This window comes from Nelumbo lutea, chromosome 3 (assembly GCF_056320005.1).
Source record: "Nelumbo lutea isolate HS-2025 chromosome 3, American lotus-T2T, whole genome shotgun sequence".
NCBI classification, from domain to species: Eukaryota; Viridiplantae; Streptophyta; class Magnoliopsida; order Proteales; family Nelumbonaceae; genus Nelumbo; species Nelumbo lutea.
Window position 1 is genome coordinate 115,012,924 of NC_142686.1, and position 15,414 is coordinate 115,028,337.

General features: G+C 39.2%; 3 pseudogenes across 1 annotated transcript; 2 read left to right on the plus strand and 1 right to left on the minus strand.

Moving 5' to 3' along the window:
• Positions 1-429: 429 nt before the first annotated feature.
• On the minus strand, positions 430-1,438 carry LOC148867814 (flotillin-like protein 4 pseudogene; annotated as a pseudogene).
• An 18-nt stretch (positions 1,439-1,456) lies between these two features.
• LOC148867815 (calcium-dependent mitochondrial ATP-magnesium/phosphate carrier protein 3 pseudogene) lies at positions 1,457-5,704 on the plus strand (annotated as a pseudogene).
• A 2,384-nt stretch (positions 5,705-8,088) lies between these two features.
• LOC148867816 (uncharacterized) lies at positions 8,089-14,788 on the plus strand (annotated as a pseudogene). The gene is made up of 4 exons (XR_016109602.1): positions 8,089-8,358; positions 12,211-12,729; positions 13,115-14,045; positions 14,156-14,788. The product of XR_016109602.1 is annotated as an uncharacterized LOC148867816 (transcript).
• The last annotated feature ends 626 nt before the right edge of the window (positions 14,789-15,414 follow it).

Genomic DNA, 15,414 nt, shown 5'->3' on the forward strand with positions numbered 1-15,414 from the left:
GATTTGCTCCTCACAAATAATGGACACATTACAGGCACATCCACCGTAAATTGAGAACATTTTCCGTCAATAATAACTAATAATTACGGGAGATGTTATCAATGCATAGGATGTGTGTGAGGCGCTGGATGTGAAGAGCAGATCCGATCTATTATAAATATCTTCACACGAATAATAAGTAATAAGGTATAGGAGATGTTATCGATGTACGACTGGGACGCGTTGTAAGGTTGGTGAATATGTGACTTACCATATTAACTAAATCACCTCTATAATTAAAATACAAAAACCTCCCCTAAATCTTTTTATAATCATAAAAATCTCTCCTATAGTTCTCCCTTGCTATTTAAAAAAAAATGACAAAAACCTTCCTTCCGTCAATAATCATCACGCAAAATGTTAAACCAATGATCAAATTTTTGCAAATACCTATTTTACCCTTTCCAAATACGCCTTGACGATTTCCATCTTAGCAAGTTGTTGGAACATTCTACCATTGATCATCATATAGTCTCTCAGTGCACTGTAAGTGTCTCCTAATGCTTCTAGCAGAGTCCGCAGATAAACGCCCTACGCTCCCTCGACCTCTTTCTTCTTTGCATACAGTTCTGTGTCTGCAACTTGTTGGCGAGCGCAAAAAGATGCCTTTGCAATTGCTTTCTGTGCCTCGCCCTCTTTCTACTTTTCATACAGTATTGCTTCTTGAACCTTGCGTTACAAATAGATATGTATTTGGACGTTAATTCCTCATAAATCGTAGAAACTTCATCAAGAACAGTTGGATTTATTTAGAAAAAAAGATAGAAAGAGCATGACTGGATTGATCGGCAATGCTCCATACCCAGGTTTCATACTCCACACTTGCCATACTCAGTAGCTCGACCCTGAGCCTCTCTGTGCGGGTCAATGTGTTCATCCTCTCAACTTCTCTCTGCAACTTAGCCTCTCGGATGGTCATCGCCTTTGCTGACTCCACTTCCGCCATCTGAGCCTGCCGAGTCCACCCCGCTTTGCCGCCAACTCCGCGTTGGCCTCTTCAGCATCGGCCTCCGTCTGGTTCTCATATATCCCCACATCTGTCTTCACCATAATCTCTTCCTTCTTCCCTTCTCCTTGCCTTTGGGTTGATATGACTCTCGTCTGCCCTTCACGAAGCTTTAGCCTGGTTGGCAACCTCCATCTAGGTCTTTTGGCCAAGGCACGAGAAGTACTCATGACCAGGCACGTCGACCAGCTACTTAACATTGGCGTTGTAGATCAGAAGGCCGAACTGGTTGAGTTCCAGTTGAACTTTCTCGAACACTTTTTGCTTCAACTCCTTGGTTCCTCTGAAGATTTCCTCCATGGTCATCGACGCTGCCAGAACTAGAGTCTCACCCTTGATGATCCCTTGAACAAGCTCCTTAAGAGATGGGATTGAAATTGTAGTTTTAGCCATTTTTGACTTGCCAGTTATATGTCCAGTATTTCCTTTTTCAGTCAGATTGTTTTCCTCCTATAAGCCATGGCATCTTCTCTTCTGCAGGGATTGAAAGTGATGATGAAGAACTTGCCCGTTTTGTGGAATATATGGACAAGGATAACTATGAAATTATAACATTTGAAGAATGGAGAGATTTTCTTCTACTCTATTCCCATGAGGCTACTATTGAGAATATTTATAGGTTGTTATTCTAGAAGGCATCAGCAAGCATGTCCATGCAAGCAGATATTTAATAGCAGGAGGTGTTGCAGGAGCAACACCCCGTACTACGACAGCTCCTCTTGATCGCTTAAAGGTAGTTTTGAAAGTCCAAACAACACGTGCTTGCATTATGCCTGCCATAAAGGACATATGGCGGAGGTGGTTTTCTGGGATTTTTCCGAGGGAATGGATTAAAAGTTCTGAAGATTGCACTGAAAGTGCTATAAGGTTTTACACTTATGAAATGCTGAAGAATTTGATTGTCAATGCTAAAGGGGAAGAAAAGGATGATATTGGTACTTTTGGGCGCCTTGTTGCCGGTGGTATTGCAGGTGCAGTTGCACAGACTGCTATTTATCCAATGGATCTTGTAAAAACTAGATTGCAGACTTATGCTTGTGAAGGTGGAAAAGTTCCTAAACTCAAAGCTTTAACAAAAAACATATGGATTCAAGAGGGGCCTTGAGCCTTCTACTAAGGTGTTGTCCCTTCTCTTCTTGGGATTATTCCTTATGCAGGAATAGACCATGCTGCATATGAGACCTTGAAAATGTCAAAAATATATATTCTCCATGATAGTGAACATCGCTGGGAGAACGAAGGGGAGCTTTTCTGCACGGGTTTTTGTTACGAGAAGATGGTAAAGTGGTTGATGGGAAGGGAAAGACGACGATACATCAACAGGCATATTTTAATAACAACATGCAAAAGGGTAAAATAGATATTTGGAAAGATTTAATCATCGGTTTAACGTTTGTCGTCATGATCATTAACGGAAGGGAGGTTTTTATTAATGTTTTTAAAAATAGCGGAGAGGTTTTTGCTAAAATAAAATTATAGAGGAGGTTGTTATGCTTGAGAGAAAGTTAAAAGAGGTTTTTGTATTTTGCCCTTTTCATAAACTAATGCATCATCCACTCAACGCTCTGTTTTTCTTACAGAACCATAAAATGACATTTTTTATTTTGACCCCAACATCCATCGAGGTTCAACCAACATCTTCTACATTTTTTAATCTTTCTTATCATTCAACCAAGTTAGCCAAAAGACCCTGACATGTTTTCGTTGTCGTAGTATTTTCTTTTCTCGTTCTAAAGAAGGAAAATTTAAAGAACGATTAAGGACATTTTTGCCCTACAATTTAAAGAAGTATTTTCTTTTCCCGTCTCTTACCTAACCCCCCTTTTCAAAAAAAAAAAAATGATTAATAACTTATTTCCGTTCGGATTTTGACTTAATTAACAAAATGATCCCACGCATAAAACTCAAATCAATATTGGAATATGTTAAGCCCATAATTTTTTGTATTTTTTGTTGTTTTTTAAAAGGTATTTAATTATTTATCTTTTTTATGATTTTTTATTTTTTTAATTAAATAATATTAGCAGAGAGCTCCGGCATTACAGGGGCAAGTGGAAGGTAAAATATTAAAAAAAAAAAACGTGTAAATAAGGGTGAGAAAAAATAATAATTATAGTAAAATCATAAAATAGTTTAAATTGTTTTCACTTTAATGTTGTATGTCTATATATATTTGCAAAGGTACATATATCCAATTAATTGGTTTTATTTAGTCATATTTGTCAACCACATATATAGTATAAATAGTGATACAAAATCATAACAGAGCCTTCCAAAAGGTATTCCATCATCTCATCATTTCAATAAAATCAGACAAAAAATTCTTTATATATGATGGCCCAATGATTAGCTTTTAAGGTTATGAGTTTAATTAACTATTCAACCTGTGTTTGTCTTAATTAAATACATGCTGGAAAATTCATTGCACAGTCGTGTCGACACGTGGGCCGTAAGTTAAGTTCTGTAAATTCCAAGATTAACAGAGGCCTCCAGAAAGGTATCCCACCCTCTCAAACGCTGCTTGAAATTGCATCTCAACCACACTTCTTTAGCACTGAAAGTTAAGTTCTGTACACTCCAAGATTAAATATCAGAAATGACATATATTATTCATAAATTGAATGAGACAATGTGAGTAATTGATTTATTTGTTGAAGATTAGTAATTAATTGGATCTTACTTGAACGAAATAGAAAATATACCATATACCATAATAGAAAATGAACAGACTATAGAAATAAATCGTTTCCAATTCCAATTCCAATTCCAATTACGAAGCAAATGCACCTGAGCCTAATCTAAGTTAATATGTTGAAGCTGGGCATTGCTTTTCTCATACCATAGCCGAAAGTGTGGGACCACTGACCACTTCTTGATTTTCACATTTAAACTCTGTGTATCTTAAATGCCAACCCTAAATCAAAGTAAAAATTAAAATGTGTTTGATAGGAAGCATATGTTGTGAGCCAAGATAAACCCAAGTGGTAGTACAGAATAACCCCAAGCGGCAAGAACGGAAAACAGAAAAATAAAACGAGAACAACTCCCAAGTGGCAAGAAGAAATATATATAAAGATCAGCAAGCCAATATATCTGTCCAAGAGAAAGAGAAGAAATGGTTATGGATGTAGAGCATGCAAGTGATGAAGAGACATATCCACAGTGACGGCAGATCTACGAGGCAGCACAAGTGAGGGAGATCTACGAGGCAGCGTGCATTATTAAGGCATGCTGCCTCGGATTTCTTTCGGTCGCCGGATTTCGTCATCGGATTTCTTCCTCGGATGGCAAGGTAACTTTCCTTCGGGTCGTTGGATTTCTTCCTCGGATGGCAAAACAGAGCCATCCTCGAATGGAAAAACATGGAGACCTTCTTCCTCGAAGGTCGCCAGACTTGAAGGTTGCCGTAAACGACAAAGGAAACTCGAAACTCGCCTCCCTTTATCCCTCGAAGGTTGTCAGACTCTCTTGGAGGGAAAAAGACACCTTCTTCCTCGAAGGTCGCCGGATTCGAAGGTCGCTCTGTAGGCTCTGTTTTACACGTACAAAACATCTGCACGTGAAGTATAAATTCTAATCGCACAAGTAGATCCCATTTTGCGTAAGGAAAGAGCATGCATTTTATATATATATATATATATATATATATATATAGATAGATAATTCAAATGCTCAATCGCCTTCTAAAACTTTTATATCTTCTCATTAACCGTGTCTCTATCCCCCTCTCATTAGCTCTTCAAATATTTTTTATCATTGATTATGCCATTAACTCAGAAGATGATGGCTGGAAGATGGATTTCGTCAACATATACAGGGCCACAAAGGTGTCAACAGCGGTGTGAACTGTGAGAGATGAACTGTGGATCCCGCTACGCAGATTTCTTTTGATATATGAATTTTATACTTCTGTTTTTCTATTTTCTATTTTTCTTGTTGAACTTTGTTGTTCTTTTTTCTTGCTTTTTATTTGCAATAACATGTTAATCCATTGCATTGTGGTGTCAACAATGAGAGATGAACTGTGGATCCCGCTACACAGATTTCTCCTGTTCATCCATTGTACTGTTCGTCAACATATACAGGGGATCCCGCTATACAGATGATCCCCTATACAGATTTTTGATAAATTTAGTAACTGCATCAGAAAATTAAAAAGAGGAAAAGATATGATACGTGCATGTGCATGCATGCACTAGGCGCACAGCAGCTGAAGACCCGGTCAAAGTTGATAGCAGCAGGAGGCCCGGTCATAATTTTGAATTTCAAAATATTATTCTGAACCAACAAGTGCAGCTAGCTTCCTTCCATTTGGAAGGCATCGCCTTGCAATGGCATAGGTGGTTGACAAAGCATCACGGACCGCTCACATGGGAAGAGTTCTCCAAGGCTGTGTTACAACGGTTCAGCCCCACCAACTACAAGGACCCCTCAAAAGCGTTAACTCGCCTGAAGCAAACCACCACTGTGACGGCTTATCAAGAAGCCTTTGAAAGGCTCTCCCACCGAGTTGATGGCCTGTCCGAGAGTTTTCTCATTGGCTGTTTCATTGCAGGACTTTGTGATGACGTCCGTTTAGATGTAAAGATCAAGCAACCTCGAACCTTGATAGAGGCGATTGGAGTGGCCCGGTTAATTGAGGAACGAAATCACTTGTAGCGGAAAACGAACCAGCTGGTTTGACCCCCAGTCATGATATCCCAGAAAGGGTCACCCAACCCCATGGCCGGTGTACTCAAGCCTCCACCTACCCTGCGCATGAACCAGGTTCCCAGTGCTCCTCCCTAAACATTTTGGCGGCCCACCAACCAGGAGGCGCGAGAACGTCGAGAGAAGGGGTTGTGTTACTACTGTGATGAGAAGTTCAACCCCGGCCACCGTTGTGCATGCCCACAACTATTCATGATCGAGGATCTAGAACCGGTGGACGTGGAGACTGTCGAACCAGAGGAAGAAAACCAAGAAGTCGTCCCTGAAATCTCCTTCCATGCGATTGTAGGAGCTGAGCACCCGCAAACCATACGTGTTCTTGGTAAGCTGAAAAACAAGAACGTGACAGTACTAATCGACGGCGAAAGCACCCACAACTTCATTGACCAGACCATCGTCTCCAAGTTCGGGTTGCTAGTGAACCGAGACAAGAAATTTCAAGTTACAGTGGCCAACCGTGAAAAGATAGAGTGCATGGGGCAGTGCCGAGCTCTCACTCTCGCCATTCAAGGACATCCCATTATCGTTGACTACTATGTTCTTCCAGTCGCAGCATGCCAGTTGGTATTGGGAGTACAATAGCTAGAGACGCTTGGACCCGTCGAGATGGATTACAAACAACTGACCTTGATGTTCAAGAATGAGGGACTCTCTTGCACCTTCCAAGGATTGGGATGAGCCAGCATCGAAGCCTTAACCAACAAGGAATGCAACGGGTTACATGGTATGGGATTTTTTTTTTCAAATAGTTCCTTCACACAGCAGCGGCCAACCAAGTTTCTTCTCACCTGAGATGGACCACCTTCTAACCGAATTTTCCCATGTGTTTGAACCGCCCACCAACCTGCCTCCTCAACGACCACATGACCACCAGATTCCACTGCTTCCCGACAAAGGACCAGTTAGTGTGAGGCCATATTGATACCCGTATTACCAGAAGACTGAAATAGAGAAGATGGTGAGGGAGCTTCTGCAGTCAGGGCTGATAAGGCCAAGCAACAGCCCATTCTCATCATCGGTTTTCCTAGTGAAGAAGGCTGGTGGAGCTTGGCGGTTTTGCGTGGATTACCGAGCACTGAATGACATCACTGTTAAAAACAAGTACCCCATTCTTGTGATTGATGAATTATTAGATGAGCTCCACGGGACCAAATTCTACTCCAAACTAGATCTACGGTCGGGGTACCATCAAATTCGGGTACAAGAAGAAGACGTTCCTAAGACGGCTTTCCAGACACATGAAAGGCATTACGAGTTCTTAGTGATGCCGTTCGGTTTGACGAATGCACCTGCAACTTTTCAAAGCCTCATGAACGACCTCTTCCGCCCATAACTCAGGAAATTTATTTTGGTCTTCTTCGACAACATTCTGGTTTATTCAAAATCATGAGAAGACCACCTATCTCATTTGAGAATTGTTCTAATACTATTATCCTCTCACAAATTATTTGCGAAAATGTCAAAATGTCAAAATGTCAATTTGGTGTTTCGCAAGTCGAGTACTTGGGTCATGTGATTTCAGAGCAAGGCATGTCAGTTGATCCAGCCAAAATACAAGTTGTTCTCGCATGGCCTACACCGACATCGGCAAAGGCGGTCCGTGGCTTTCTCGAGTTAGCAAGATACTACTGGAAGTTTATCCGCAACTTTGGAAGCATTGCAGCTCCCTTGACCCAACTGTTGACCAAGGATTTCAATGGAACGAGGCAGCAGAGCTGGCCTTCCAGCAGTTGAAGAAGGCACTCACTTCACCACCAATCCTATGTCTTCCAGATTTTTTCCAACGATTTGTGGTTGAATGCGATGCGAGTGGAACTGGGATTGGCGCAATCCTCACCCACCATAACCGACCAGTGGCCTACTTCAGTGAAACATTGAAGGGTTCAGCCTTGGCGTTATCCACCTATGAGAAGGAGATGTTAGCTATTGTCAAAGCCATTAAGAAATGGTGCCCATATCTGCTTGGAAAAACATTCACAGTTTGCACCGACCAAAAAAGTCTTAAATATTTACTCGAGCAGAGCATAACCACACTGGCACAAATGCGGTGGTTGCTAAAGATATTGGGGTACGACTATGAGATCGAGTATAAGAAAGGAGTTGAGAATCAGGGTGCGGATTCCTTGTCGCGTATGGCCGAACTTCAATTTTTGTCCATCTCTATACCACATGCAGACTAGTGGCCGACACTACAGGAATAGGTAAAACAAGACACATTTTATGAAGAATTGATGAAGAAGCGACCCTCCCACAAGTTGCTTCAACGAGATGGAGTATGGTTCAAGGGGGACAAAATTTATTTGAGCCCCGCTTCCACCTTGATTTCAAAGGTGATGGCGGACTGCCACTCATCCCCAGTAGGAGGGCACTTTGGGTTTCATAAGACCTTCTCTCGCATCAAGCACAACTTCCTTTGGCCTAACATGTGTCGGATGGTGAAGGAATTTTTGCAGCAATGTGACGTATGTCAGTGCTTCAAAACAGATTGCATGAGACCAATGGGATTGCTTCAACCGCTACCAATACCTACTCAAATGTCGACAGACATCTCCATGGACTTTATCGAAGGATTGCCTCCTTCCAACAGGTGTACGGTTATCATGGTAATTGTGGATAGGTTGACAAAATATGCCCACTTCATTCCCTTAAAACACCTATTCACTGCCACGATAGTCGCTAAGGAATTTGTTGCCAACGTTGTTCGCCTACACGGAGTTCCGACATCCATTGTAGCGTTCGTGACAAGGTATTCATTAGCTCATTTTGGTAGACACTTTTTCAAATGCATGGGACGAAATTGTGTATGAGCTCAAGTTACCACCCCCAAACCGACGGGCAAACCGAAGTTGTTAACCGAACGTTGGAGCAATATCTACGGTGCTTTGCAGGTGACCAGCCACGGAAATGGTTAGAGTAGATTCCTTGGGCAGAATACAGCTACAACACCTCCACTCACTCTTCCACCAAAATGACACCCTTCGAAGCAGCTATGGTATCCCACCCCCAAGTTTGTTGACCTATGTACCAGGTACTGCTCGAGTAGGGGCAGTTGATGAATACTTGTGTGACCGGGACATCATTCTACGCGAGTTACAACATAACCTCTAGGTAGCTCAGAACCGGATGAAATGTCAAGCGGACCAACACCAACGTGAAGCCTTATTCGTTGCAAGTGAATTTGTGTATGTGAAGTTGCAGCCTTACCGGCAGACTTTAGTGGCATTTCGGCGTTCCATGAAGCTCGCCCCACGTTACTTTGGGCCATACCCAATCATTGAGAAGATCGGTCCAGTGGCCTATCGATTAGCCTTGCTCCCGGCTCCCAGATCCACAATGTGTTTCATATCAGTTTGCTACGGAAGCACTTGGGACCAATCACCCCAACTTCCACCCACCTTCCCCCAATCTCGAATACTTCAACCATCCTACCCCAACCGGAAGCAGTCTTGGATCATCGTATTATTCACAAGGGCAAATACCGTCCAAAGTCTGAAATCTTAGTCAAATGGGTTGGGGCACCTGCCGAGGACGCAACCTGGGAAAATGAATGGCGCTTCACCAAGTCATATCCCGACTTCCTTGTGGACAAGGATCCTTCAGGGGGGGGGGGGAGGAAATGATACGTGCATGTGCATGCATGCACTAGGCGCACAGCAGCTGAAGACCCGATCAAAGTTGATAGCAGCAGGAGACCCGATCATATTAGCCCTTAGTTTGTGGATAAGCCTTAGCCATTCAGTTTTAATTCTGTTAAAATAGATAAGCCTATTTCTGTTTTAGTAGATAAGTGCATTCTGTTTTTTGTTGATAAGCTCCTAAGATTATGGGGGCGACAATTCCTATTTCTACTCCTAGTTTGTAGCACAATAAGGCTATAAATATAGCCTGAATGAATGGAATAAGGCATTGGCTTTTCCTACAACCGAACTCCCTCTCTCTTCTCCTTATTCTATTTCTGAATCTTCTCTCCCTCGTTTGAGAACTTGACCATATCAAGATATTGGCGAGAAAACAACTATAATTATTTACTCTATTTTCCACAGAATTGCTGTGACGGTCTTAAAAAATATACTCAAATTGATGGGTTCCTTCTTCCCATTTTTATTTCTTTTTGAATTATTGAGTTGGTCGAAAGGAGCACCGACTTTGTTTATCGGGGAGGCAGCATTGGTTTAATGGGTCTCGTCTCTCAAGTTGTTTATAACGGCGGAGGATAACTAATTTAATGGAGCTTCTACGTTTGAAAGGTTAGGATTTTGATGAGCCAACGTCTCTTTTTATTTTATTTTATTGTTTTATTTTGAAAATTTGAAGTAGAATAAAGGGTAAAATAGTCTTTTTTGTCTTTCTGTTTACAGATGCCAAAGTAAGGGAAGTATTAGTCAATTGTCAGAAATAATAAGGGTAGTGTTAGTCAATTTTTCAACAGTAAGAATAAACTTAGTCAATTAGATAATATCTATTTAAAATTAATATAAAACTAAAACAAAATTATCTAACAATTATTAGTTTATTACTAATTTAAAGCCAACTTATATTCCACTAAAAATAAAAGTTTAATATAATTAATCAAAATTAGTAAGGATTAATAAAAACCAAAATTAATAAAATTTTATTAGTTTTAAATATAGTTTAATTAATTAATAATCAATTTAACTTCTCTTGTGTTTTGAACTTTTGACATTAACAAAAACCATCCTATTGTTTTAACAAAAAAGGTGCACATACCTTCCTCTTGTCATCATTCCAAATGGAAAATGCTGATGTAATGTATTGATTTTTTTTTTAAATATAAAATTTACCCTTAACCAACTTCATTCAAATGTAAATTTATTAAAATACCTTGAAAAAAAATTGCTCCCTTTTACTTCACTTCAGCCTTTTGACGTTACTTCATCCACAAAGAGTAGAGAAAATTACTCTTTGAAAGTTGTCAAGTAAAATAAATTAGTGGATGCTGAAGTTGAAATTTTAAATTGTGTATGATAACACCTTAACAATGAGTCAATGATAAAAGGTATTTTGATAAATGAAGCATCTTTGTTATTGAAAATCTCACAGAAAGGAGTTGTATTTGCATTTTTTTCAAAACCATAGGGGAGGTTTTTGTTAGAATAAAGATACAAGGGTAGTTTATTAAATTGTCATAAGAAAAGTTTTTTTATAATTTTACCTAAAAATAATAACAAACCAATAAAAATTTAAAACTAATAAAATTAGCAATAAGATTAAAAAAAATACAAAATTATCTAGATTATAGGAAATTGACCACTCACACTAATACTTTGGTTGTGATTAGATAAATTAGACATAACCCCAAAAATAATGCTTGAATTGGGCCTTGGATAGACCTGTTCATGGGCCGGGCTTTCACTCTGTATTAACAGATTTTTTTAAGACTCGAGCCCGAGCCTGACCCTCATAAAAAGCCCAAAGCCCGGGCCCGAGCCCAAAATTTAGCCCATACTGTTACTATTACTACTACTGTGAAGTGGTTGATGAGAGAGAGAGAGAGAGAGAGAGAGAGAGAGAGATTATAAAGAAAAGAATAATATATATATATATTATTAAATTATAAATTAATATTTTAATAAATATTATATTATTTATATATTTTATATAATATATAAAATACGTATTATATATTTTATAAAATATATAATGCTAAGTTGGGTCGGGCTGGGCTTTTTTGACAAATCCCGAGCTTGTCCCGAAACACAGTCGGGCTTACTGTGTTAGGCCCGAGGTCAGGCCCGCAGGCCTAATTACATGACCAAGCCCGACCGGGCTGTGGGCCGAGCCATTGGGCTACCCAGCCCATGAACAGGACTAGGCTTAGATAGCCATTACTAAATTGGAAATGTCATAAAGCTCCTTCCTTATTTTTTCTTAATAAAGCCATGCATTGCACGAGTCGGTACTAATTCAATTTAAAGCTCAACCATTTGAGAAAAAATTATGACAAAATTAGCAAACCCCTTAATAACATCAATTTTCTAAGAGAAATAATCATTAAAAATTATAAAAGCAAAAATAAGTTTAAATATCTCATCAATGCAAAGATAAAGGGGATTATAGTTGATAAAGACAACTTTTGTGCCTTAGTATCAATAAAAATAATAATTTTCAAAAATAAGTTAACTTTATAAAAATAATATTAAATAAGGACAAAAATACTATTCATCTTTTTCCTCCTACTATTCAACAGTCCACGCTTGCCCACCTCCACCTCCGCCTTTGCCCAACTTCGCCACCTCCAAAGTGTAGACAAGACCAGACGGTGCAGATCCGCTATAATCCCATAAACTCCTCTCTTCCAGCGACTCCTCACTCGATCAACTGATCTTCCTTTTCACAGAAACCACCATTATACAGTATCTCTCGTATAAACCATAAAAAATCATGAACTAATCTTGAAAACTCATCTCCCATGCTTGGAAGTCTTTCTTCTGCAGTTCTGCATGCGTGTTAATCCCAAATTTCTGGTTGAGACGACACCTCTTCTGCCATGGTCTCGCTTGGAGAATCTTACTCCAATCAACTTCCTTCAATGCAGCCTCGCTATTCTTCGCTCTTCTTCTTCTTCTTCATCTAAGGTCCAAAGGCCTTTAGGTAGATCCTTGCGAACCATTCCCTCGAAAACCTTAACGGAAATTCCTCCCGAGTCTCGAAAATTCCTCCCGAGTCCGGGTCCGGTCAATGGAAATTCCTCCCGAGTCTCAGAAACCTTAATGGAATCCGCTATCGATTTCAGGCTTAGAGAACTTGCCATGGAGAGCAACGAACCAATTAAATCATTGTTTTCTGATTTTGATTTGCTCGAAATTTCCCAAGCTATTAGCAATTTTTCGGCTTGCAGTAGCGACATCTCAGGGGAACTGCAGAGGTTAGCTTCGCTTCCGTCATCAGCAGAGAAGCACAACTGTGAAGACTCAGATCTCGAGAACGAATCGGGGTGCTCACGGTACCGAACCGTGAGCCTTTTTTGTGAACCGAACTGATAGTACCGGTTCGATTAACCGGAACCGAACTGAAATCAATCGGTTAACCAGTTGATCGATTCGATTAACCGACGATTCGGTTCGCCGGTTTTTCGGTTTTTTTTATTTTATTTTATAATATCTATTATAAAAATATATATAAATATATAATAAAAAAATTATAAATATATATAAAATATTATATTTTAAATAATAAATAATATATTACAAATATATATTTATATATATAATGCGTATTTATTAATTTATAATATATAAAATATATATAATATACATAAATATATAAAAAATATATAAAAAAACATGTATATCGATCGGTTCAATTAACCCCGGATTTTAAATTGATTAACCAAAACAGAACCGATACTTTCGATTTTTTAAATTGATTCGATTTTTCGATTTTTTGTTCACCCCTAACGAACCGTGGTTAGGATTCCTGCAACGAGAGAACCTCTCATCAAATATATTTGACAACACTAATCTAAAACCAGTGGTGAGAATCAGCGTGGACGGTCTTCAGTCCCTGTCGATTATGATAAAACGCTCGGCTGCAGCAAAATTACGTCTCTTGGCGAAGTATAGATCTGAAAATCGAGCATTAATTGGTGAATCCGGCGCTATCCCAGCATTGATTCCCCTTCTTCATTGTGGCGATCCCTAGACTCAAGAACACGCGGTAACCGCTCTATTAAACCTCTCTGCATGAGGGGAACAAGGTCCCCATCACAAACGCAAGAGCTATAAAGCCTCTTTTTTACGTTCTGAAAACCGGTACAGAGGTGTCGAAGCAGAACGCTGCTTGTGCTCTGCTTAGCCTCTCATTCATCAAAGACAACAATATCTCTATCGGTGCGTGCAGCGCCATCCCGCCATTGGTTTCTTTGCTCCTGAATGGATCGAACCGAGGGGAGAAAGACGCGCTTACAACGCTCTACAAGCTTTGCTCGATGAAACAGAACAAAGAGAGGGCCGTTAGCGCGGGAACCCTGAAACCACTAGTGGTCTTGATTCCGGAGCAGGGGAGCGGTATGGCGGCGAAGGCGATGGTGGCTCTGAACAGCTTAGCTGCAATTGCAGAGGAAATAGAAGCAATTGTGGAAGAAGGAGGGATTGTGGTTCTAGTGGAACCGACCGAAGACGGGTCAATGAAAGGAAAGGAGTTTGCTAAATTGACGCTTCTGCAAGTTTGTGCTGACAATATGCACAACAGAGGGTTGCTGGTGAGGGAAGGTGGAATCCCACCGATTGTTGCTCTCTCTCAGACGAGAACAGCTCGAGCAAAACAGAAGGTTCGTTTGTAACGCAAATCGCCCATTATCATTAAATATTACTCGAACAGTACAGACTAGATAAGTGCATGAATTTAGAACTAATAAATCTAAATGGTTGTTTTTGACAGGCTGAGACGCTGCTTGGATACCTGAGAGAGCTCAGGCAAGAAGCTTCGTCTTCGAGTCCACACAGACTCCCTGTGGAGATGCTGCTTTAGTATTACCCCTAGTGAGTTTCTATTGATTGCATCTGCATGTATATAGCCAAGTGGGTTTGATGGGTTTGTAGTTTTGTACAGTGTGTTCTGCGAGAGCTGCAGGTTGAAAAGAGAAGCAACAATGGAGGTAGAGAGAAACTAACAGTGTGTTCTGTTTGAATAGTCCAAATTCTGTTCAGGGAAAAAGAGAAACAGTGCTTAAACTGAACTGCGTTTGTTCAATTATTCTGGGCGGAGGCGGCGGACAGCAGCGCTGATGAAGCTTGAAAGGGGAAGAAGATAAACAGTGTTTTTACTCTTTGATATTATTTTTAAAAGGTTAATTTATTTTTAAAATTTTATTAAAAATTTACTTTTATTGATATTAGGGCCCAAAAATTGCCCTTAGATAAAAATAATATAATATTTTAAAAAATAAAAATAGTTAAAATACTAAATAAAGGCAATAAAATGCATGTACAGTCATATGCAAAAAACATAACAAATAAGAACTCATAAGAATAATATTATTCTCAATAGGTTCCGATCAAGAAAAAAAATAAAGGTGATCAACAAAATATGAATTATAACTGGTCAGAAGTCTTGCGATGCATGGGCTTTATTACACAAAACTGAAGCACCAAAAGCCTAAATTTTATTTAGTTTAAATGGATTTTAATTTTTATTAGTTCTGTAATTTTTATTAATTATTTTTGATAATTTTTTGTTATCTATTATTGTTATTGGTATTCGAATTAATAAAATTTTAATTTAATAAATTATTTTTTTTGTTATAAAATTTATAAAATTTAATTATTTAAATGATTTAAAATTAACAAAAAATCATTTTGAAAGTATAAATAAAATATAAAATTATGTTAATGACTTCAAACTAGTTTATACCTATTTGCAAGAACTAGTTTGATTCATATGAACAAGAATGCGGGGCGTATCATATCTGTATCCATGAATCGACTCGAATCTCAACTCTCGACTACTGTATGACTAATGGTCAAAGTTCTTTTGGCATCATAGAGTTTCCATATACCATAAACACTGTCTAGAAATTCCTTCGTAAAACAACTAACAGGTAAACAACCTGTTAATTGAATTGTATTTCACTTTTTGAGTTGGCAAACAAAACAGTTGGTGAAGAACACTGATGGGTGAGATGACACCACGCCTCCTCA